Source organism: Schistocerca cancellata, chromosome 6, assembly GCF_023864275.1.
Source record: "Schistocerca cancellata isolate TAMUIC-IGC-003103 chromosome 6, iqSchCanc2.1, whole genome shotgun sequence".
In the NCBI taxonomy this organism is placed as follows: domain Eukaryota; kingdom Metazoa; phylum Arthropoda; class Insecta; order Orthoptera; family Acrididae; genus Schistocerca; species Schistocerca cancellata.
Genome location: NC_064631.1, coordinates 567,440,725 through 567,466,710, shown reverse-complemented (window position 1 = coordinate 567,466,710; position 25,986 = coordinate 567,440,725).

Here is a 25,986-nt window from a genome sequence, read left to right as displayed (position 1 = left end):
TAATACCATGTAGAACTGGAAAACATTAAAAAAGAAACTTTCTCATTAACATGTTAAAGAGAAATACTTTCACATCCTCTACACTTTAGGTACATGAACAGTAAGCAAAACAATTAGTGCAAAAAGTGGTCTACAAGAAAAGCTTCCATTGCATGTATAATTGGAATTAACTTATCCAAAGTATTGTAATAAAAGATGAAATACTAAAAATAGTTAAATGGCTCATTAATACTCTACTTGTGGTTTTCCCTGATTTACCACAAGACTCGACCAGATAAAGAAACTTTAATTCAGGTGGAAGATATAATACGAATTCATAAATAGACAAAGAAATAAAGCAAGTGCAATTGATGCTGTTTATGTTTGAAAAAAATAATATGTGATGCCATTTTACAGATTTATTGAACATACTGAAGTTTCTCTATAAAATTATTTTCTTTTATTCCATGTCAGTTCATGGCGATTTATATTGATGTTCAATGTAAGTTTAAAAAATGACAAAGAACCTTCAATCCTGACTTGATCCTACCCACACAGTGTCATGTTAACACACAAGCAAATAAAATGAAATTAAAAAAAACAATATGAGCCTGGTATGGCCTTTATGGAAATATATAACTGAATCATGAAGCAAGTGAAATCACAATGGCAGCAGACAAGTTTACAAAGCAATAATGTCTGCACCCATTAGGGGCAATGTAATATCTATTCAGCAGAATTTCATGATCGGCGATAATTATAATCTCTGCACTGGGTAACTTAAAAATACAGAGATCCCCTGCACATGCCATTTGAAACATTTGAATCTGAATCATCGTCCTCCGTTCCTTCGCTGTATTACAGAAGTTATAAAAGGAGTTATGGCTATCTTCCTCTACAATTTTTGCCTCCAACAGCTCCCTCTAGTACCATGGAAGTCATTAGCTGATGTTGTAACAGGCGTCCTATCATCCTGTCGCTTCTCCTGGTCAGTGTTTTCCACATATTCCTTTTCTCTCCGATTCTGAGAGGAACATCTCCATTTCTTACCTTATCAGTCCACCTAATTTTCAACATTTGTCTGTAGTACCGCACCTCCAATAATTCGATTCTCTTCTGTTCCGTTTTTCCCAAAATCCTTGTTCTTCCTCACTTCCTCAGATTAAGGAATATGTTTGTTACCACCAAACTTCTCTTGGCCAAAAATGCCCTTTTTATCAGTGCCAGTATGTTTTTTTCATCTATTTCGTGACCATCAATCCTGATGGTTTTTCACTGTTCTCATTTCGGCTACTTCGCGTTAGTTTCGCCTTTCTTCGATTTACTGTCAATCCATATTCTGTACTCATTAAACTGTTCATTCCATTCAGCAGTTCCTGTAATTCTTGTTCTCTTTCACTAAGGAGATCAATGTCATCAGCGAATCGTATCATTGACATCCTTTTACCTTGAATTTTAATCCCACTCCTGAATCTTTCTTTTATTTCCATCATTGCTTCTTCGATATACAGATTAAACAGTAGGGGCGAAAGACTACATCCTTGTCTGACACCCTTTTCATTCTGAGCACTTCGTTCTTGGCCGTCCACTAATATTATTCCCTCTTAGCTCTTGATCATGTTGTATATTGCCCGTATCAAAGACCAAGTATTTTAATTCCTACATATGTGCAGTGTAAGAGTTTTATGAAACTTTCACAGTCAATAGTCATTAAACAATGACAGAAGACAAGCCGTGTGATAGAATTATTTTCTGGTTTAGCGATGAGTATAATTGAAGATATCTCTTCTTCTTTTTGGATCATCAGTAATTGCTTATGAAGTATATATATTAATCTTGCTCATAAGCTCAATTCATGATTGATGGCTGCTGGAGTATGCCTTCTGGATACAATAAAATATGTATGTGAAATTTTTGAATTATTCACATTTTTCAATGTCGCTTAGCTGGAGGGCTGTTCCTTCAAACATCTTTCTCTTTTGAGAGAGCACATTTCAACTGGCGACCGTTTCCTAGGACTTTGTTGTGGAATATTTACTACATGTCAATAAAACATACATCCAAGAAAAATACATCTCTTAATGGGAACATAATTGTAAGCTTGGCCACAACATGAATAGCAACAAAGGAAAAGTGTAGAAAATTGTAATGAAATTATCAGTTATGAGGAACTGCAAATGACAAAAAGTTCCATAGAAAAAAATACAGTTAAGGGCATTGTCACTGAACCGCTTGTAATTGCCTGCTCTCTTCGTAAAACATTCAACACATGGTTTATGACTTGTCGCAAAACATTTTCAATAATTTTTTAATTTCTGAAATTTTTAATTTGCAAATAACGTTGCGTTTGAGAGTCTAGTGAAAGATGACGAACTTCGCTAGTACAAAACTCTTACAGAGTGCTCATGTCATGCTGTTTTTACAAACACATGCACTCCATCCAGTAGATTCGTTCCCTTTGAATTTTTTTTTTAGTACAAAACTCTTACCGAGTGCTCATGTCATGCTGTTTTTACAAACACATGTACTCCATCCAGTAGATTCGTTCCCTTTGAATTTATATCTCAGTGAACCTTTTTGGTAAATAAATAGAAGGAATGCAGATATTTCTTAATGTACCAATAACTATTTCTGTGTTTTATTATAAATTCGGGAAACCCACGGAAATGGCATCAGCAAATAACAGTGAAGACGAATTTCACGTCAGAGAGAGTAATACGGCTAATTTGACGATCTACATAGGTACCAATGCTGTTGAAACTGGACCAGAGCCCTAGTCACAATCCACTGCTAGTACTTCCCACATGGTCGAAGGCTTAAATTCACTGACCGAGTTGTTTGAAAAACTTGTGGCTGTCATGGACGCAGATTTCTAATTATTATCCCAAGAGCGATAGGCTAAAGCCAATATTAATTTCAAATTATTAGCCCAAAAGCAATCAGCTCAAAGAAACAGTCATTATGAAATCGAAATTTCACAAAAGGAAGTCTTTCTCCCTGATGAATACAACGGCAAGCAAGGAACATTGGGAAAATATGTCAAACAACACACAAAGAAAGCACGATATTGGGAGGAACCAATTTCACACAGGGATGGCCTGAGAATACTGAAAGCTAAACTACTGCTCAATAATTGTGAGGAGTTTGTCCATATACCAGAAACCAACATACAACACTTCCTATCAATATTAGGCTCCATATACCTGATACAGAAAGATTCTTAGAGAAATGGTGGCAACGGTGGTGTAAGGTCTTCACATTCCAGTGGTCACGTCAACCATCACAGCCGCAACACCTACTGTAGTGGCAACGGCACAGTGCTGCAGAGCAGATCTGAAAATTAAACAGTCCACAAAATGCTCAGAATTCGCTGAGTTTCAGTAGGTAACAGAGGAATAACAACAAGTTTAGCTCAGGATATAATGCTAACTGGAACGGTCATCAAAAAATCAATGGCAAATTCGATTCAGCAATCAGTGGCACTCGAATTTTATGATATATCCCCACATAATATAAATACCCCCAGGAAATAGACATACCCAAAGCCATGGACCAACTGGAAACTGGTAACAACAGCGACGGTATCATTCTGAACATATTGTGGATGTGACAGATGAATGCCCCACCTTTCCCACTAGTATGTCATACTAAAACGTGAACTCATCATGCTCATCGATGCTGGTCATGGGATGTGGTGAGGTCACTGACTTAAACCAAAGAAGTGGAATGTTTCGTTACAATGATGACACTGATACAAGGGATGGCCTCTTTCATGACTGAATTGTGTAAAGACCTGAGTAAAGAAATTGTTCAGGCAGCTGTTAACGCCATAGTTGGTGGAATTTCTACTACTGTAACAGTTGACACTGATGCAATGGTTAATGTTATAGCAATTAAAAAGATAACTAGGGCAACTAAGAACTGTGTAATTTTTGGCGTCATTGTTGGTAGATCACAATGCATAAAGATGCTGGCACAGAATAGAGTAGATTTTGGAAGCGGAACTATCTCTCGCACTTTTCCTATTGTAAAAGGATTATCTGTGAGTTGTATTTTGGGGATAGCTGTACTGCAAGGAGGAAGACAAAAACTGATCTCCCTAGGGAAAGCTTTACTTGATAGCTGACGGTGAAAACATTGTCTTAGATTCATTGAAAATTAGAGCCCAGCATGACAGTTTCATTCCTCACGGGTTACTATGTCATACTGCTCTGCCAACGTGAATAATGATTCAGCTACTATTTATATGAAAACCACGGAATCTGAGTGTCCGAACGATGAACAGTGTGCCGAACTAGCCAAACTATTTATAAAGTGTGTACCAACTTTATATGACTGCCGGCCGGGGTGGCCGTGCGGTTCTAGGTCCTACAGTCTAGAGCCGAGCAACCGCTACGGTCGCAGGTTCGAATCCTGCCTGGGGATGGATGTGTGTGATGTCCTTAGGTTAGTTAGGTTTAATTAGTTCTAAGTTCTAGGCGACTGATGACCTCAGAAGTTAAGTCGCATAGTGCTCAGAGCTATTTGAACCATTTATATGACAAATTAGGAATAATGAAAGATTATCAGTATCACATGGAAGTAGTGATGCTTCTCAAGATAAGTGTTCCAGAGTAATAGCCTCCCGTTCGGATCTCCAGGGGAGGCGTTTTGCGAAGGATCCAAAGGTGTTCAAGATCAGAATGGGAACTATAAACGTGGGAACAATGACGGGAAAGAGAAGAGAGATAATAGACATGATGCAGAGGAGGAAGATAAAGGCTTTGTGTGAGCAAGAGACAAGGTGGAAGGGCAATAAGGCAAAGACCTTATCTGAAGGCTATAAGCTACTTTTTAGTAGTGCAAGCCCAGAATCAAGAAATGGAGTTGGAGCTATTTTGCACAGAGTGCTTCAAGAAGGGGTATGTGAAGTCAGCAAAGTAAATGATAGGATCATGAATGTTAAGCTGATGTTTGGGGACAAATGGTAACAGTGCTGACAGCCTATGCACCCCAAGTGCGCTGTTCGGAGGACAAGAAGGAAACATTTAGGAGAGATTTGGATGGCGTAATGCTCGGAATACCAGAGAATGAAAGAGTGATAGTCGGAGGGGACCTAAATGGTCATGTTGGCGGAAGGAAAGGTGGGGAAGAGAGGTAACATGGAGGATGGGGGTATGGCGAGAGAAATGAGGAAGGAAAAAAGATAGTGGAGTTTGCACTGGCCTTTGATCTAGTGATTACGAATACCTACTTCCAAAGAAAAAGAGAAAAACTAATAACATACAAGAGTGGCGAAAATAAAAGCTAAATTTATTACATATTATGTAGAAGGAAAAATAGTGGGGAGGTGCGAAATACTAAGGTCATATATGGTGAAAGAATAGCAACACAACATAAGTTGATTGTAGCGGATTGTGAGATGAAAGTATGTAAAAGACAGAGGCACATAAATCAATGTGAAAGGAAAATTAAGTGGTGGAGATTAAAGGATAAAAATTTGAGAGAGAAATTTAGTGAAGAAGTACTGGAAAAGGTAAAATTGGCAGAGAGTGTGCAGGAGTGGTGGAAAATAAATAGCGCTGTTATAAGGAAGACCGGTCAGGAAGTGCTTGGGTTAACATCTGGGAGAGGGGTGCCAAAAGATAAGGAAGTATGGTGGTGGAATGAAGAGGAGCAGAAGGCTGTGAAGGAAAAGAAAGACGCTAAGAGGAAGTGGGATATTTCCGGAAGTGCTGAGGATGAGCAAGCATACAAAAGTGCAAAGAAGGAGGCAAAACGTGCCGTGGCTAAAGCTAAAGCTGAAGCTGAATCAGTAAGGGAGGCATACGAACAACTACAGAAAAATCAGGATATGAGACAACTGATACGGACAGGCAAATAAAGAGATAAAGCTTCTAAGGATGTAACAGCAATAAAACAAATGAAAGATGAAACAGGAATAATTTTTCATGACCGAAAAATAATCTAAAGGTGGTTGAATTATTTTGAGAAATTGCTGAATGAAGAAAATGTAAAAGTGAAAACTGAGGAAGGAGGGGCAGACGAAAGATTAACGATGGATATAAGTAAAGATGAAGTCGAACAGGCAGTTCGAAAGATGAAAAATGGGAAGGCAGTTGGCCCAGACCAGATCCTCTCTGAGGTATGGAAGTGTCTCGGTAAAAAGGGAATTAGCTCCTTTGGGATTTAATGAAGAAGATTTGGCGACAGGAGTTGATGCCAGACGTATGGAGAACTAGTGTACTGAGCCCAATATTTAAGGGGATAGGTGATGTGCAGGAGAGTTATAGAAGCAAGATTACGCAAGGGGGCTGTGGTGTGTGAAGAACAGTTTGGGTTCATGCCTAGAAAAGGAACAACTGATGCAATACATGCTTTAAGGCGGATAGTGCAGAGGCATGGGGAGCTACAAGCCGATTTAAATATGGCTTTCATTGATTTGGAGAAAGCATAGGACAGAGTCCCAAGGGACGAAATATGGAGAAGCATGAGAGAGCAGTGCGTGCGAGAGAAGTATGTGAGGTTAGTGAAGGAAATGTACAGGGGGGGCAATGACACACGTCAGAAGTAGTGTGGGCATGACAAAGGAGTTTCCAGTAAAAGTAGGCTTACATCAAGGGTCTGCACTTAGTCCGTACCTCTTTGACCTGATTATGGATGTGCTGGTGAAAGATGTGAAGAAGGAAGCGCCGTGGAATATGATGTTTGCAGATGATGTGGTTCTTTGTGAGCGGAGTATCGACAGACTTGAGGGAAAGCTGGAGGATTGGAGGAAGGCACTAGAAGAAAGAGGGATGAAAATTAGCCAGACAAAGTCAGCACTGAAGGATGTGCAGATGAGGTCTTGCAAGATCCAGGATGATGAGCTGAAATCGGTCAGCAAATTTAAATACCTGGGGTCGTACATACAGAAGGACGGAGGACTGGAAAGCGAGATACAACACCGAATAAATTGCGGTTGGAACAACTGGAGGAAAATGAGTGGAGTGTTGTGTGACAAGAAGGTGAGCATTGCGTTGAAAGGGAAAGTGTACAAGTCGGTGGTAAGGCCTGCTGTGATATACAGGGCAGAGACATGGCCAATCACAGTAGCCCAGGAAAGGAATAAGGAAGACGCGGAAATGAGGATGCTGAGGTGGATGTGTGGGGTAACAAGGAAGGGCAGGATTAGAAATGAATTTGTTAGAGGAGCTATGAAAGTGGGATCCATGCGGGAAAAGTTACAAGAGAGCAGACTAAGGTGGTACGGACACTTACAGAGAAAAGGGGTAGCGTATATCGGAAACAGAGTTGAAGATATGAAGATTGAAGGAGCGAGAAGGAGAGGAAGACCGAAGATGAGGTGGAAGGATAAGATATCCGTGGACCTAAGGGAGAAAGGATGGAAGAAGGAAGAGGCAATGGATAGAGCACTATGGAGGAGAAGGATCCAGAAGAGCAACGTCGACCCTACGTGACGTGGGACAAGGCGACGATAAGAAGAAGAAGAAGAAGAAGAAGAATAAGAAGAAGAAGAAGACAGATGGAAGTAGTGCCCCACAAGACTTACTGCGATATGAATACTTCAACCTGTGAGAAATGAGGGAAGCAGTTAAATGAGCAATTCAAAAAAATGTTACAATGGGGAATTATCGAACCATCTTTATTACCCGCAGTCCACTCTTAGCCATACGTAAATGTGAAGGAGATGTTGGTTTACTACTAGATACTAGAGCTATTAACAAGATCGTTGTTCTAGTGAGAACTAGGCATAAGGTACTAGAAGAACAATTGCAGAATTTCCGTGGGATATGTTATTTAGCAAATACAAATCTCTGATATTCCTAAGGGCAGGTGTCACTTACAGAAACGTCCTGGAAGTATCTTTTGAGGTAGAAGCTATCAATTTAAAGTATTAGTTTTTGGGTTAAGTATGAATTCTCAAGTCTTTAAAACAGCTCTTAATATAGTGCCTGGTCCTGAGCTCTTGCACCAGATCATATTGTATGTAGATGATTTACTAATAGCCACTTCCCCTTGGGACGAACAGTCAGAATTATTAGAATAGGCACTGAGGGAACTTTTGGACACAGGGGTAATTGTTAACCTTCAAAAATCTAAAATCAGGAAAGATAAGATCACATGTTTGGGCTAAATCATTTCACCAATTGATAGTGTACCTGACCCAATAGGATTAAGCCGATCAAAAATTTCGCTCCTCCTACCACTAAGAAGTAGTTAAAGGCAATTTTAAGGTTAGCTTCATTCCTGAGGTGTTTTGTGCCTAAATAGCTGTTAAAATAGAAATACACCGTTAAAATTATTACTTAAGAATAGAACGGGCTCTAGCCAGCAGAATTTCAAGCAACGTCTGCCTCTGATGTATCCTGCTCTGGAGTTGGTGCAGGCTTATTTCAAGTTGCAAAGAATAATGCTAAAACACCGGTTAATGCTATAAGTTTTGCAAGTTGTGTAGTTAGAGAGTGTGAGATCTTATTCAGCCATAGAGCTGGTAGCCTTAATTGCTGTGAGAGCATTCAAAAAATTCCATTATTATATTCATGGGAAAGATGTCAAGGTATGCTGTGACCTTTAATCATTAAATACCTTAGACTAAGTGGTAAACTACTTCGTCCACAACTTGTATGATGATCACTGTCTTTGCAGAAATATGATTTTGAAATCATACGTCTAAGTAGCAAGAATGACTGCAGATGCAGTATCACGTATACCACAAGGGATGCCTGACTTCTTAGAGCTATTTGACCAAAAGTCAGACTTCACAGTATTTTTGATCAAAGACTGAACACATACAGAGTATTATTTAGAGATGTGTCACAATATAAATATGGAGGTTTGCAAGAAGAAGACGAGGAATGGAATGAAGTGAAGCAGTTCTGTCTCAACGGCCACCACATCAACTGTCAGGATATTACAAGATGCAGGAAAATGTCTTGTTCCGTAGGTGTACTGCAGATTCCAATTAGTGGCGTGTGTGAATTCTGTCTGGATCTCAAGATAATCTCATCTAGTAGAGACATGTGTTCTTTGGTGTCGTGAAATACAAAATAAAATTACTGCAGCATTGAAACTTCCTCAATATTTATTCGCTGGTGTATAAACCTTTATGTACCTGTTATATCTGTCGAAAGGTCAAACCTTTACAATACGCCAAGCTAGAGGAGGTGTGAAGCATCATCCTCGTCATGATCTTCTCTCAAAACATATTATATTGTATTCCACAAAAACTACAACAGCTGCTCTGATAATAGAAAGGATTATGTACCCAGTTTTTATAAATGGAGGCAATATTGTCTGACAATGCATCTGATTTCACAGTTTAACAATGGAAATCTTTTCTACAGGAACAGGACATTAGACACATCCTAATATTAAATTTCATCCCAAATCAGATCTCATTGGTAGAGTTTTCATTGAGTTTAACTGGTTTTTCAAGACATATGCGGAAAATCAACGGACTAAGTAGGACGAATTTCCAGTTCCCTTTCAGCAAAACATAAGCAGTTTACCTGATTCATCCCCATATCACATGCCAACTGAGATTGTGCATGGGGAAAGAGAAAGAAATGAATGAGTAGATCCCCTTCCTCACTTGCCTAGTATCGAAGAAACTTGGGAAGAAAAAATTAGACAAACTCTTAGCCTACGACAACGAACTGTAAACGAATACAAATATTTTGGGTGGGTTACAAAATATTACTTAGGGCCCACCTAAACCACCTCTGCTTCAAAATAAAAATAAAAAGTGGCAGCTCCTGTACTCTGAGCCACACAAAATAATTAGGATTCCTCACAAGGGAAGTTATCTCCTAGCATATCCAGAATCTGAGAAAAAAAAAAAGGTTTATATCACCACAAAGATTAGAAAAGGTAAGTTTAATGGCAACATGATCATGGATCTGCCTTTTGATTTTCTCTGTAATTTTTATTTTTCTATTGGGTTGTAGCATAAGTTTAATAAACACAACAGATACACATAACATAGAATATAGTCATCAGTAATATATTCTCCTTCATTATTTACGGCAGTCTCCCAACGCTGGAGTAATTTTTTGATTGGAGACTATAGAAATCAAGTGATTTTGAGATGAAGAACTCGTTGAGCCATGTTCGAAGCGAGTTTTCATCAGACAAGGACGTTTCTGGAAGGATGTTCGATAGAGGGTGGAAAAGGTGAAAACCTGAGGGTGAATAAGCAGGGTTTGAAACGACTTCCCAACCCAACTCCTGTACTGTGTTATTTGTCAGTCTAGCAGAATGAGGGCGAGCGTTATCGTAAAGTCATTGTTCTAGGTTAACGTCTGCCAAACGCCTCAGTTGTTGAAAATGAATGTCAGCACTGATTTTTACATCTCGGGGAAGCAGTTTGTAGTACACTACACCCTCGCTGTTTCAGCAGATGCGTAACAATATCTTTTGTGGATGCGCACAGGTCCTCATTCCGAGTGTTGGATGACGAGCAAGCACAGATGCACATTTTTGTGATTTAGGATTAAAGTGTGCTGTACCCATACACCCGATTTTTTAACCTTCCCCACTGCAAGCAAATGCCTTTAGATAGTGGAATGATCTCAGTTCATCACACCTGCCAAGTTCTCGAGTACAATGATGTGGATCATTGTGAATTAATGGGCTTAAACGCTCTTCATCAAACCTTCCTGAACATGGAGAGTCCCTAAAGTCAAAACGATCCTCCTTAAAAGGAGAAAACCATTTTTGCCGTGCTCTGTTCAGCGGCATTATCCCCATACATGGTGTAAATACTTCTGGTTTCCTGTCGTCACCAACCTATTGAACTCAAATAGGATGCATCGGAAATGTCCCGATTTTTCCACTTGGCGCTCCATTTTCTAACATTACAGCCCCATATAACATCTCCAAATGACAAAATGACAAAATGTAGACTCAAATAGCAACACTTAACTACAAAAAAAATGACAACCCATACCAACTGGAATAACAACATGCGAAACAAAAATGCTACGACGTTATGCACCGAACTAATATATGGTTAAATGTTGAAGTTGTGTTGTTACGAAAGGGTGTAACACCTTTAGGTAGAAAATATGAACTCTGTCTTACAGTAAAATACTTACGTTGGCAAAATAAGATAAAAGAAACACAATTCATTTATTTTACGTTCTCTTTCTCTCTCTCTCTCTCTCTCTCTCTCTCTCTCTCTCTCTCTCTCTCTCTCTGTGTGTGTGTGTGTGTGTGTGTGTGTGTCTGTGTGTGTGTGTAGTTAATTAAATCATGAGTTCGTACTTGTTAAGTGAGTCATGTTTTAAGGGGACACGCCCCTGAAAAGGCTGCATTTTTAACATTATCTTCACCCTCATAGTGCAACTTATCTATAAATGGAATATGGCTCAAAACTCTTACACACAATTAGGGTTCTTGGTCAAAGCATTTCTCAAAAAATCATTGAGATATTTATTATATTTTGGTACTGGCAACAATATTTATAATAGTATAAAAAAAGGAACACTATTTCACTACAGTACCATTTTCTTTGGAACCACTAATTGCACAGCTTGGAAAAACAGTCAGAGCACAGACAACATTCGCTTCAGTGTTTTATGCCTCCAATTTCCTATCCTGATGCTGATCTCTGAAAAAGTCAAGTAATTTATTTTACTACAACAAAAATATTTAAAAATGTGGCTCAAATATCAACGACATCATCATCATGTTATAAATTTTTCAGGAAATAGTAGGCAAGGGAGGTAGAGGAGATCATTCTAAATATCTGTACCAATTTTTGTGAGTTTAACTTCAGTCATTTAGGAGAAAAGTGAGTTTACGGTAATTCGCAAAAGAAGATTTACAGATTTATTAACTTACCACTGTGCTCGTTCAGAACATTCCAGCTGCATACCCCAGTTGTCCTGCTGTTTCCTTATCCTCCACACTCTTTCTCTTCATTCTTTTCTTTGTCCATGACTCCTTGGTAGCAGCTTCTGCAGCTGTCTCTGCTTCGGTTACCCGCCGCTTATCAACAGCAGTCAGAGTTGAAGCCATATTCCTTTCCGTCTGGATGTTCAATTTCTTCATATTATTGATCCTTGAAATTGCACCATCATTGAATGTTATTATTGCATCCATTACACCAGTCTTCAGGACTGTCAGCACAACAAATACAGTTTTAGGTATTCTCTCCAATATACAGCTGTTGAAGCTTTCATTTGCATTCTGAGAGAGACCATGCATACATTTCCTAGATTTTTATTTGGCAGATCCCTATATATAGGCCTAATTGCCTCCATTACAGCAAGTGGTAAGGAATACTTTTGGGTATATCGTATGTCTTTAGCATTGCTCAACCAGTACTTGCACCACGAATCTTCCCCTTGTGGACACAAACCATGATGTGGGGTTTTATCTATTGAGACACTGTGAAACCATGTTGCCCGAACAGCTCGTCTCATGTTCTCCAAATCTCCTACGTTTCTCCTTAGTGCTAGGCCATAATACTGAGTCAAAGAATCAATTTCACTTTTTGTAAGACGACCTGGACCACCTATGTGTTTCTCTCTGACAGTTCTTTTACAATTAAGTCTTTACATAATTTTCTCAGCCGAGCTCTCATTCATTTTTGTACACGCCCCACACATACAAGCTTTTCTATCAGATTATTCCCATATGGTCTGTCGTTAACAACAGTAGCGTGTCCTTTACAATCTCCATCCCCAAGGTAGCCTACATACCTCACACCACGACTGACTTCTGATCTTCTAAAAATGTTTACAACTCCTTTCGTTTCCATGTTTCCACTTGGGCCATCAAAGTTCTTTACACAAACATGGGTGGCAATAAATTTACTTTAACAACCCTGGCAGTGCTTTGTTAGACATTCATTATCTAGTATCTTACCAGTTTCATTAAATGTGGCAGTTACAACCCCATTCAGAGAAGTATGACCTCTCTTCTGCCAAAATCCATCAAATGCTGCTACAATGTCTATTTTCTGAGACAAGGCTACTGATGCTTCTGTCGCTCTTTTCATTGAATGTTCTCTTACACCAAGTTTACGTCTAGAAGCACGACTGTAGACACAGCTTCTGTGGGCGACTTTTGAAGCAACTGATGTGTATTATTCGGTTGTGTTTGGAACTGGTTGTAGCGAAACTTTCATTTAGGGCTAAATTTCTTTACTCTCGGCATTTGTAGCACAGAGAATACACACAGAGAAACAAAACAACGCACAATAACCACAAAACCACACGCGTATGAAATTCCGAAATCATATATTTTCAGACGATCCGTATTTAACGACGAAAAAAACGGAAGTACAAAATAATGCATCACGTAATCTGTTCCACTTAAAACTGACAGATGGGCGTGGCCCCTGTGAAACATTACGCTTAAACTCAATTTTAGAATGAACGGAAAATGATAATGCCCATAAACTATACATTTTTGAAATCAGCATGAAACGCTCTTTTCTACAGACCAAGAAATTTTTTTTCAAATTATTGGTCGTTTCCACGAACATGTCCCCTTAAACTGATTATTACCGTCTGCACATTACTATGGTCGATTTTTTTTTTTGCATTAGTCGGTATGGTTTCTGTTTATTAATTTTAGTTGTGTGTGTACTGATGTAGATAAATGGAAAACACAGACTCTGTTGTAAACTTCAACGCAATACTTTGTCACGCTGACTCTACTAGAGATTATTGAACGTTGTAGGATAGAAACAAAGCATACATAGTAAATGTAAGTCAATGAGTGATGATAAATTCTATTGGAGTATGTGTAATGTAAAATTTTGCAATGGGCAAAATTCTATGGACTCTACCGTGTGGTCACGTAACAGAACTGTCGTAAATGCTTAACTTATTTCCATAGGACCATTAATGCAAGAGAGAATTTAAAGAGAATCATTGCGGTCGTACGTATGTTTATGCTTCTCTGTGCAGTATAGTTTAAGATTGATGATTTGCTCCATAAATTGTTATTAATGGTTATTTGTTTTCTTTTTATTTTATGGATGATTCAATATCGTGGGACTGTGTACAGTAATGGGCCAAGAATTATCTAGTTTATGTTTAACTATAGTTACATCAAGTGTCTTTTGGCCTGCGGCTTTGGGTGGATTTCTTTTCCCGCACGCGGCGATTTTTTGTTTTATATTATGTTTCACTTTGGGACGTCTACGATTCTTGGTTCTTAGACGAGACCATGATGGTCTCAGTATTAGTAGATGTTCTTAACTGACGTAAAAAAGAAAATTTCGATTGTAAGTGCCAGGCCAATGAATTCAATATGTATTCCGATGCGGCCAAGCAAATAAGAATTACGAAAAGCTTTGTATGTTAGTGATTGTCACAAATGTTACTTGAACCTATCGTAAAAAAAATGTACTATCCGTGAGGTAAAGAGAGACAATGTTCATTTCTACGAGGAGAATAAACGCCAGACAAATAGACATGTGGAAATTAGCGCAAAGTGAGTGCCTCTACTTAAAAATAAATGCAGAATAAACGACTATGTGACCTTGGTGAGAATGAACAAGTGCTATTGTTGACGGAAGCACTTGATGCTGGACGCTCATGCGAGTGGTCTGAGTGAGTCGAACTGAGCGACAAAAGGAGCATACTGGAAGTGTGATACTGTTGTGAAGTTAATATACACTGAAACGCCAAATAAACTGGTATAGGCATGCGTATTCAAATACAGAAATATGTAAAAAAAACAGGCAGAAAACGGTGCTGCGGTCGGCAACGCCTATATAAGACAAGTGTCTGGCGCAGTTAGATCGGTTACTGCTGCTACAATGACAGGTTGACAAGATTTCTCAGAGTTTGAACGCGGTATTACAGTCGGCGCATGAGCAATGGGACACAACATGCCTGAGGTAGCGATGAAGTGGAGATTTTCGCGAGTGTATCGTGAATATCAGGAATCCAGTAAAACATCAAATCTCCGACGTCGCTGTGGCTGGAAAAAGATCCGGCAAGAATGGGGCCAACGACGACCGAAGAGAATCGTTCAGCGTGACAGAAGTGCAACCCTTCCGTAAATGCCTGCAGATTTCAATGCTAGGCCATCAGCCAATGTCAGCGTGCAAACCGTTAAACGAAATCATCGATATGGGCTTTCGGAGCCACTCGTGTACTCTTGATGACTGCACGACACAGAGCTTTACGCCTCGTCTGGGACCGTCAACACCGACACTGGACTGTTGATGACTGGATGTTGCCTGGTCGGACGAGTCTCATTTCAAATTGTATGCAGCGGATGGACGTGTACAGGTATGGAGACAATCTCATGAATCCATGGACCCTGAATGTCAGCAGGGGAGTGTTCAAGCTGGTAGAGGCTCCGTAGTAGTGTGGGACGTGTGCAGTTGGAGTGATATGGGACCTCTGATACGTCTAAATACGAATTTGACAAGTGACACATACATAAGCATCCTGACTGATAACCAGCATCCATTCATATCATGTCTATCGTGCAGTCCGCCAGACTTCGGCAATTACAGCAGGACAATGCGACTCCCCATACGACCAGAATTGCTACAGAGTAGCTCCAGGAGCAGTCTTCTGAGTTTAAACACTTCCGCTGGCCACCAGACTTCCTAGACATCAACATTATTGAGAATATCTGGAATGCCTTGCAACGTGCTGCCCAGAAGAGATCTCCACCCCCACGTACTCTTACGGAGTTGTGGACAGCCCTGCATGATTCATGGTGTCACTTCCCTCCAGCACCACTTCAGACATTAGTCGAGTCCATATCATGTCGTGTTGCGGCGCTTGTACGTGCTCGTAGAGGCCGTACACGATTTACGCAGAAGTACCATTTTCTTTGGGTCTTCAGTGCATAAATTCAACTAATTCATTCATGTTTGTTAGCCATTTAACCACTTATTGTATGTAAGCCTACTGGAAGTTTCATTTTGACGTGGACTGATGATAGAATTTGAAGGTCTCGGTCCGGTTTCTGGTAGTGTTTCTCGCGACACATGCCCGGTGGGAAGGCAAAATTTGCAACATTACTCCGTGAAGTTCTTTGACGTATCTGCCAAGTAAATACTGCAAAGCAGCCTAGCGCTAAACAAAGCTTATCTATATGATTGGAAGTTCGAAGTGAGTGCTTTTGATGCCCCTAACTTCTAACATGCAAGGGACGGTATAAATACAAACGAAGTTTGAGTGACAGAATTTTTTTCTGCAGACATGGAAATTAAAGGCAGAAGTATAAAAGAAACTATGACATTAAGAAATCTAAATACCAATGTAGTTTATTAATAAGACTAGCATGAGAGGTTACAGATCTTCTACTGTACCGTGTTTCATCGAAGTGATAATCTATGTAATTTGCTTGTTCAGTACATGTCTTTTTCTGTCTAAACGTGGTGGAAGCAACACGTTAAGAATAAGATAATGCCTGCTTCCACAATAACAATTTAAAGTTTAACTGTACAGCTGTGTTTATTTAGTATGTCTTCCGAATAATATTTTGCATTATATGTACTCTCTGTATTTTACAGAGGTCGTCACCAAATGGATTGGAAACGGGTTGTTCAATGATCAGACGATTCGCGCTCCATTTGTGATCTTCCGTTCTGTCTTGATCATTATGTAAGTCTTACTGTCTTAATTCATATATATTTGTAGTGTAAGAATTTTATGAGACTTTATCGGTCAAGGACCACTGAACAGTGACGGCAGAAACCAAAGTGCGTTGACCTGAGGCAGAACTATTTTCTGGTTTAGGAATGGGAACGATTAATGACATCTCTTATTCTTTTCAGTTCAACAGTAATTGTTTATGAAAGATATTAAGGTTGCTCATAAACTCAATACATAATCCCACTGCTGTTGGCGTGTGTCTTCTTGACGCGTTAAAATATACACGCGATTTTTTAAAATTATTTGCATTTTTCAAAGTCGCTTAGCTCGAGAGTTATTCCCTTATAGAAACCTCCTGTGTTGAGAGGGCACATTTCAAACTAAATTATCATACCTTTACGCTATAAACCACCAGACAGTACCAGAAAATAATTAATTCTTTTCACATTACACATTAGAACTTAGATACGCAGCTTTCGCAGCAGTCGAAAATTTACATTCTTGTTTACTATAATTTACACACATCAAAAAAGTTTTGCATCACCCCGGTTCCTGAAACTCTTGAAGATAGACGTTGACTGTGGTGGATACTGTATCAGAGACACAGTCCCTTTGACTTCAGAGATGTCACTAAACCAGCCCAAAGATGTAAACAACCATACATGAGCAGCGCCTATTAGAGAGAGGGTCTGACAGCCGATCAGTGCCAGTCATTCCACCAGGAAGGAGGTACACGACTGGTGTGTCTGTAGTTCAACCATCCCTAGACGGTCAATACCGCGGTTAGATCGCTTCCGCATTTTTACTTTGTGCCAGGAAGGGCTCTCAACAAGGGATGTGTTCAGGCGTCTCGGAGTGAACCGAAGCGATGTTGTTCGGACATGGAGGAGATACAGAGAGACAGGAACTGTCGATGACATGCATCACTCAGGCCGCCCAAGGGCTACTACTGCAGTGGGTGACCGCTACCTATGGATTATGGCTCGGAAGAACTCTGACAGCAACGCCACCATGTTGACTAATGCTTTTCGTGAAGCCACAGGACGTCGTGTTACGACTCAAACTGTGCGCAATAGGTTGCATGATGCACTTCTTCACTCCCGACGTCCATGGCGAAGTCCATCTTTGCAACCATGACACCATGCAGCGTGGTACAGCTGGGCCCAACAACATGCCGAATGGGCCGCTCAGGATTGGCATCATGTTCTCTTCACCGATGAGTGTCGCTTATGCATTCAACCAGACAATCGTCGGAGGTGTGTTCGGAGGCAACCCAGTCACGCTAAACGCCTTAGACACACTGTCCAGCGAGTGCAGCAAGGTGAAGGTTCCCTGCTGTTTTGGGGTGGCATTATGTGGGGCCGATGTACGCCGCCGGTGGTCATGGAAGGCACTGTAAAGGCTGTACGATACGTGAATGCCATCCGATAGCGCAAACCATACCGGCAGCACATTGGCGAGGCAATCGTCTTCATGGACGACAATTCGCGCCCCCACTGTGCACATCTTGTGAATGACTTCCTTCAGGATAACGACATCGCTCGACTGGAGTGGCCAGCATGTTCCCTAGACATGAACCCTATCGAAATTGCCTGGGATAGATTGAAAAGTGCTGCTTATGGACGACGTGGCCCACCAACCACTCTGAGGGGTCGACACCGAATCGGCATTGAGGGTTGGGGAACTCTGGACCAACAGTGCCCTGATGAACTTGTGTATAATATGCCACGACGAATACAGGCATGCATCAATACAAGAGGACGTGCTACTGCGTATTAGAGGTAACGGTGTGTACAGCAATCTCGACCACCACCTCTGAAGGTCTCTCTGCATGGTGGTACAACATGCAATGTGTGGATTTCATGAGTAATAAAAAGGGCGGGAATGATGTTTATGTTGATCTCTATTCCAATTTTCTGTACAGGTTCTGGAACTCTTGGAACCGAGGTGATACAAAACTTTTTTTTTTGATGTATGTATATTCATCTGCATACACCAACGGGCCTTTTTTCAGTTTTTGTAAAACACTATATGTTTGTACCACAAACTTGACACTTCCACTTCAGCTACTGCATTTCCATGTACTATAATTTAGTTGAAGAGGAAGCATTGTCCGCCTCCTAAATACGTGTGAATGTACTGCGTGCAATCATTGGCATATAATGCTGTGGTGTCCAGAGAAATGACGATTTATGTAAAAAAAACTTTGTGAATTCGACGCATACCTCTCAATTAATATTAATTTTTACTAGTGTCCTATTTTTATTGAATTCATTTTCACTCATTGGGCCTTGCAACAAGTCTTTTAACATTAAATACTGTTTTATGTAAGAATGTTCACCTAATTTCACAAGAATTCTAGAGGAAGACGGTTCTGAGAAATGTTATCCACAAAGTTTCCTTTTCTTTCAGAGGTCGACCTTCATTTAAAGGTGAACTGTTTTGAGGAAGAACGTCTTCTTAAGAACCACATTAGCTTCGTTGTCTCAGAAATGAAGCTGTTCCGCTAGAGCTCTCATGAATTTTGTGCATAAAAAGTATCTCGGGTTTTATTGTGTCTCATTTGCTTATTCTCGGCCATTATAACGAGAAAAACATGAAATACAGTTTCATGTAACGCATCATTGTGCTGCGTAACGTAAATAAAAATTATATTTGCTCAACAGTATTTCTGCGAAACTCTTAATTTTACGTTTCAAGTAAAAGGCCGTCCTTTAAACGAAAAAACTGATGATGGAATATATATTGCACTTTTTGTCGCTGCGTGAAAAATCTCATTAAGGGAGCTATAGGTCCCTCATTTGCAATGCAAACAGGCTCTGTAGAGAGTGATATTTTGTTCATAGCTACGCCACGACGAGAAAAGGGCAATATCCTGCGCTGTTGTATCACGATTACTGGTGAAGTGAAAATAAGCGCCGTGCGCAATAATCCCCAGTCTCTTGCCTGGAAGCGGTTGATAATGAAATAAATTGCTACACAAGGCTTTTATTGATATATGAAATGAAATGTCGTGTGACGAGGGCCTCCCGTCCGGTAGACCGCTCGCCTGGTGCAAGTCTTTCGATTTGACGCCACTTCGGCGACTTGCGCGTCGATGGGGATGAAATTATGCTGATTAGGACAACACAACACCCAGTCCCTGAGCGGAGAAAATCTCCAACCCAGCCGGGAATCGAAGCCGGGCCCTTTGGATTGACAGTCTGTCGCGCTGACCACTCAGCTACCGGGGGCGGACCTCTTTTATTGATGAATTGAGCGCTAGCCAGAACTGGAACATGTTTCACGAGTTTTATAATGAATGTCTGATAGCAACAATTCTCAGAGCAGAAAATTTGTTTGAAATCCGTGTGATTAAATGATAATGAAAGAATGGAGAATTCCATATGAAAAATTTAACAACTAAACATTGCCAGGCCACGTGCGGTAGCCGCGTGGACTAGGGCGTCAAGGCACGGTCCGCGCGGCTCCCCACGTCGCAGGTTCGAGTCCTCCGTCGGGCATGTGTGTGTGTGTGTGTGCGTGTGTGTGTGTGTGTGTGTGTGTGTGTGTGTGTGTGTGTGTGTGTGTTTTGTCCATAGCGTAAGTTGGTTTAAGATAGTTTAAGTAGTGTGTAAGCTTAGGGACCGATGACCAAAGCAGTTTGGTCCCATAAGACCGTACCACAAATTTACAATTTACGAACGTTGCCAAGGTAGCTGTAAATTACATTCCAAATTCGCGGCGAATTTAAACTGTGTGCCGTACTGAGACTTGAACTCGGGACCTCTGCTTTTCGAGGGCAAGTGATGAAGTACAGGCAAAGTAAGGCTGTGAGGAACGCCGTGAGTCGGTCTTAGGTAGCTCAGTTGGTAGAAGACTTTCCCTCGAAAGGCATAGGTCCCGAGCTCGAGGCTCGGTACGGCACACTTTTTTAATGTGCTAGGAAGTTTCATATCAGCGCACATTCCGCTGCAGAGTGAAAAAATATCATTCTGTAAATTACATTCTTAAACATTAACCCACAAATGGGTGAATAATCCAAATTGTTAGTTTTTAGATTGTGAATGAGATTTTCGTTGCATGATTAATCACTGTTGTTTTAGGATACGTGATGTATGTAATACACATAATTAATAATAATACACTTGTGACAAATACTTTTGACGGTAGTGTATGTACGATGTTACAAGCTTGGCGCTGATTAACTTTTTCGTTGTTTCAGTATACCATTAATAGCTTTATACGAGGATTGCTTTACGTTACTGCTGAGCCATTTAAGGTTGTTCCAGACGTTATCCCAGTCAAAATTTGGATGTTTTTCATGTATTCTGTTAGGTCCAATTATCTTTATTAGTTGGCTGTAACTTATCTTTGACTCTATTTCCTCTTGAAAATCAATTCACTACAGAATGAACTCAGGTTTGTCACGAACGTTTTTATATAATTTAGATTATGGTCCATGCGATTCAAAATTGCTGTAGCAGAGTTACTTAGTGGCGTACAGGATTACAGAACACTGCTAGCCGAGAAGTCCTCTTTTAATTGATGAATTAATTTACTCACCTGTGACATTTAATTTTTAATGGATGTCACCTGCTGCTGTTGTATGGAGGAGACAGAAAAAAAAACAACGACGCACCGCGAATAGATTATCAACGTGGGACGAAAATCTGCGGATAGGATGTACAGATAAATAAATGAATGTCAGAAAAAAATTAGGTGATGTATTTGAGAGAGAGAGAGACTTAAACTAAGCATGTCAATAACGCGTTGGTCCATTTCTGGCCCTTACGGGAGCAATTATTTGGCTTGGCATTGGTTGACAGAGTTCTAGCGTGAGTTACAGAGGGATATCGTCCATATTCTGCCCAACTGGCGAGTTAGATCTTCAAAATCCCGAGCTGATTGGAGAACCATGCGCATAACGCTGTAAATGTTCGCAATTAGGGAGAGATCCGGCTATATAGATAAGGTAATATTTGACACGCACTAAGACGAACAGCAGAAACTGTCGGGGTGTGTTTCTTGCTGAAACCTAAGCCCTGGTTGGCTTGCCATGGACGGCAACAGACCGGGGCGTAAAATGTCGTCGAACTACCGTTGTGCTGTAAGGGGGCCGCGGATGACAAATAAAGGGGTTCTGTCTGCTATGAAATGAAATTGCACCCCTGGTTGTCAGGCTATACGGCGGACGAGTGGCGTTGGTATACTACCGTTATCTGAGGCGTCTCCAGACACATCTTCGGCCTGAAATCTCATTGGCTGGATTAGATTTGTCTTCAGCAGGGGTCGCCAAACTACAGCCCGAGGGCTGAATCCGGCCCGCAACGTCAGTTCATCCGGACCGCCGACGGTACTTAAATGTACTTCATAAAACTTATGGAACACGAGACGTGGAGGTGGAGTTTAAATTTAAACGTATTTTTTAGATCAAAAGGAGATGTTAAATATTATATTTAGAATAATAGGAGTCCTCCTGGCTGTTATGTGCGTTAAACTTACCATTTTAAATTTCAAATTATTGTATCAAGATATAGTACAAAATGATGGTGAGGCAGAGCTCATGTTGGCAGTTATCCGGTCCGCTGTGAAGAAGAAGAAGAAGAAAAAAAGGTTTGGTGACCTCTGGTTTTCAGTGAAGAGTCCCGCTTCGAACAGAGCCCGATGGCCAAATGACCAAAATTTCATAGCAGGATATCTATTTCATCCACGGCCTCCTTACAGCATAGCGGTACGTCGACGATATTCTACGCCCCATTTTGTTGCCCATTTCAGCAAGATAATGCCTGCTACACGCGACAAGTTTCTACCGCTTGTATTCGTGCTTGGCAAACAACACAATGTCCAGTAATGTCGCCAGATCTCTCTGCAGTTTGGAGCATTACGGGGGATCCTTCCAACCAGCTCTGGATTTTGACGCTCTAACGCGCCATTTGGACAGAATTTGGCACTGTGTCCCCCAGGGCATCGAACAACTCCACCAGTCAATAACAAAGCAAATAACTGCTTGCAAAAGGGCCAGTAGTGGACCAACACCTTATTGACTTGCTCAGTTTGTGAAGCTCTTTCTCTTGAATAGATCATCCAATTATTCTGAAACTGTAAATTTGTTTGTCTGAACATGTACATCACATCTACTGATTTTCGTCGCATTCGGATAATTCCTTTGTGGCGGATTTTTTTTTTGTCTTAGAGAGTATTTTTATTGTCTCTTTTGTTTAGGGCCATCTTCAAGGTAACGCTGGGAAGCCAGTTCATAACTGCAGCAACTGAGCTTTTTCTGCTGTGAATGCTGTACATGAGGTTTCTATTGTTTCATAAGGAATATGTGAACGATCCTGCGAGAATGCGAATATACACTAGTTACAGATGGCGCGAATGGAGAGGTGGTGGGCGTCCGGAGTTAAGTGATCGAATGACAAGAAGATATTTGCTGCCAAAAAACTGACCAAGGAAGAGGTTTATTACTGAATGTGGATATTCATCGGTGTCTAGAGAAGGGGTAGGTGACCAGGGGAACCATAAGTGCTTCTCGCGGAAGTCAACACTAAGTGATCAAATCTATCCCGACACCTGGCTGAAAATGAGTTGCAAGTTCGTGGCGCCCTCCATCAGTAATGCTAGAATTCAATATGGTGTTGTCCCACCCTTAGCCTTGATGACAGCGTCCACTCTCGCAGGCACACGTTCAGTCAGGTGGGGAATGGCAACCCATTCTTCACGGTAGTGCTGCACTGAGGAGGGGTATCGATGTCACGAAGTAGGTGTTCCAAAACATCCCAAAGGTGTTCTATGGGTTTCAGGTCAGGACTCTGTGCAGGCCAGTCCATTACAGGGATGTTATTGTCGTGTAACCACTCTGGAACATGTCGTGCATTATGAATAGGTGCTCGATCATGTTGAAAGATGCAATAACCACCCCTGAATCGCTCTTCAACACGGGAAGCAAGAAGGTGTATAAAACATCAATGTAGGCCTGTGCTGTGGTAGTGCCACGCAAAACAACAAGGGCTGAAAGTCCCCTCCATGAAAAACACGACCACACCATAACACCACCGCCTCTGAATTATACTGTTGGCACTACACACACTGGCAGATGACGTCCACCGGGCATTCGCCATACCCACACCCTGCCATCGGATCACCACATTGTGTACCGTGATTCGTCACTCCACACAATGCTCCTCCTCTGTTCTATCGTCCAATGTTTACGCTCCTCACACCAAGCGAGGCGTCGTTTGGCATTTACCGGCGTGATGTGTGGCCTATGAGTAGGCGCTCGACCATAAAATCTAGTTTTCTCACTTCCCACCTAACTGTAATAGTACTTGCAGGGGATCCTGATGCAGTTTGGAATTCCTGTGTGATGGTCTTGATAGATGTCTTCCTATTACACATTACGACCCTTGTAAGAGGTCCATGATTAAGGAATTTGTTGCTAGCGCACTCGAGCAGATGTAATTTCGAGGGATTGCTCACGTGCTGCCTGCGATATGTAAGCGATAAGAGTGTCTCAGACCAGAGAGCAGTATTTTCAGCTGTAGGAACTATATAGCAGTTGTAGTAGTAGTAGCAGCGAGTGGTTGTGTGTGTGGAATTGGCTGGGCCGGTCGTGGGGGAGCGATGGCGGTGCTTGATCATTGTAGTATAGATAATTGTAGTATACCCTCGCGTATATGTAGTATTGTTATATCAAGCCCCATGTAAATGTTTTTTAAAAAATCTCTTAATAATAATCTTTCTCATAAATAACTTTTGACAATCATTCATTTCAATTTAAAGAATTTACTAATTTCTGCAATCCATGGTCATCCCGATTATCGTAAAGAAAAATCAGTTGTTTCTTTTTATACATGACAAATCTATCGGCCAGCATTGCACTCGGCTGTGGCAGACAAAATTTCTTATAGGAGCAGATATATATGCGTTATCTGGCGACCTTATTGAGGTAAGAATTTTCAATTTATTCAGAATGTTCTTTCAGGGCCATGACACAGCACTGCTGACATCCAAAATTTACCAGTTTAAATTCACAGTCAATTATTGAAAGGTTATTAATGATCCACAATTTTTTATTGAGAGATTAGTCACATTTTATTATTGATAGGTTACGCAATTTAGTTTTTGGAAGGTTAAACTAAATGTGAATATTATTTATATTATTTATCTGTGGGGATGTTAGACTTGGCGACCCTGCCAGGATCGTATTTTTGTGAATTTCTGAGAAGTAGTCAGTTATATATCTGCTCTGATTTACTTAATGTTAAATGGAGTTTGCATCTGGCGCAACACATTTACTAACTTGTCACTCTTTCTTTCACAGATCATCTGCAATTTATTGCTCTTTGTTGGAATTGTATTTGTTCCATTTTTGTTTTGTCTTTGTTTGATTTTGTGCTTAACTTTGAGTTGTGAGAATGCCGCAAAAAACTGCTAACAGTACATTCTGATGTGCAATGAGTGAAAAAGCCGACTCGAGTAATTTGACCGATAATACTAGCGACACTCAGTGTAATAGTGATAATCCGCTAATTACAGATAATCAGTGTGTGCCGATCACTAGAGAATTTTGATCCTAATGATGATTTTGATCCTAATGATGAGCAAACAAATTCAATTATGTCCACAGTAAATGTAACAATTGATGACGCGGCACGTTCCGTTACAATGAATGCTGTCCAGTTTGACACACCTGATTTGCAAAATTTACGTAGCGAACAGACAATTGTTTCTAACGAAGGTGAACAATGTACTCAAAGTACGTCAGAGATATTTGATTCCGGTGTAGTGACCAACAGTGCACATCCAATTGGCAAATCTTTTCAAGAATCAGAGAATGACCAAATGGTTACACAAAACGTGACAAATGCAGATACACCATCACACAGCACAGAGAATACAGCAGCTAATTTTGGCATGGATCAAGTTATGGCATTATTGCTACAACTCAATGAAAATCTCTAACAACAACTTAATGAAAATCTCAAACAGCGGAATGAAATACTAGACAATCATTTCAAACCACTTAATGAATCGTACAAACAACGTAATGAATATCTCAAACAGTGGAATGAAAAACTAAACAACAATTTCAAACAACTTAATGAAAAACAAGACAACAATTATAAACAACTTAATTGAAATCTCAAACAGTTGAATGAAAAACACGACAACCTTAATGAATCGAACAAACAACTTAATGAAAGTTTCAAACACTTGAATGAAAAACACGACAGGTCGTTTAAACAAATTAATGAAAAACTTGACACCCCTATTGAACAGCCTAATGAACAGATTACAGCCATTTCCGTGCAATGTAATGATACTAAAGAACAACTTAATGAGGAAATTAAGGCTTGTGCTAGGAATAGTAGTGAAGAATTACGTAGTACATATGCAGCCACAACAAAATCACTTAGAGGTGAAATTAAAGAGGTTGGTAAACAATGTTAAGAAAACGCAA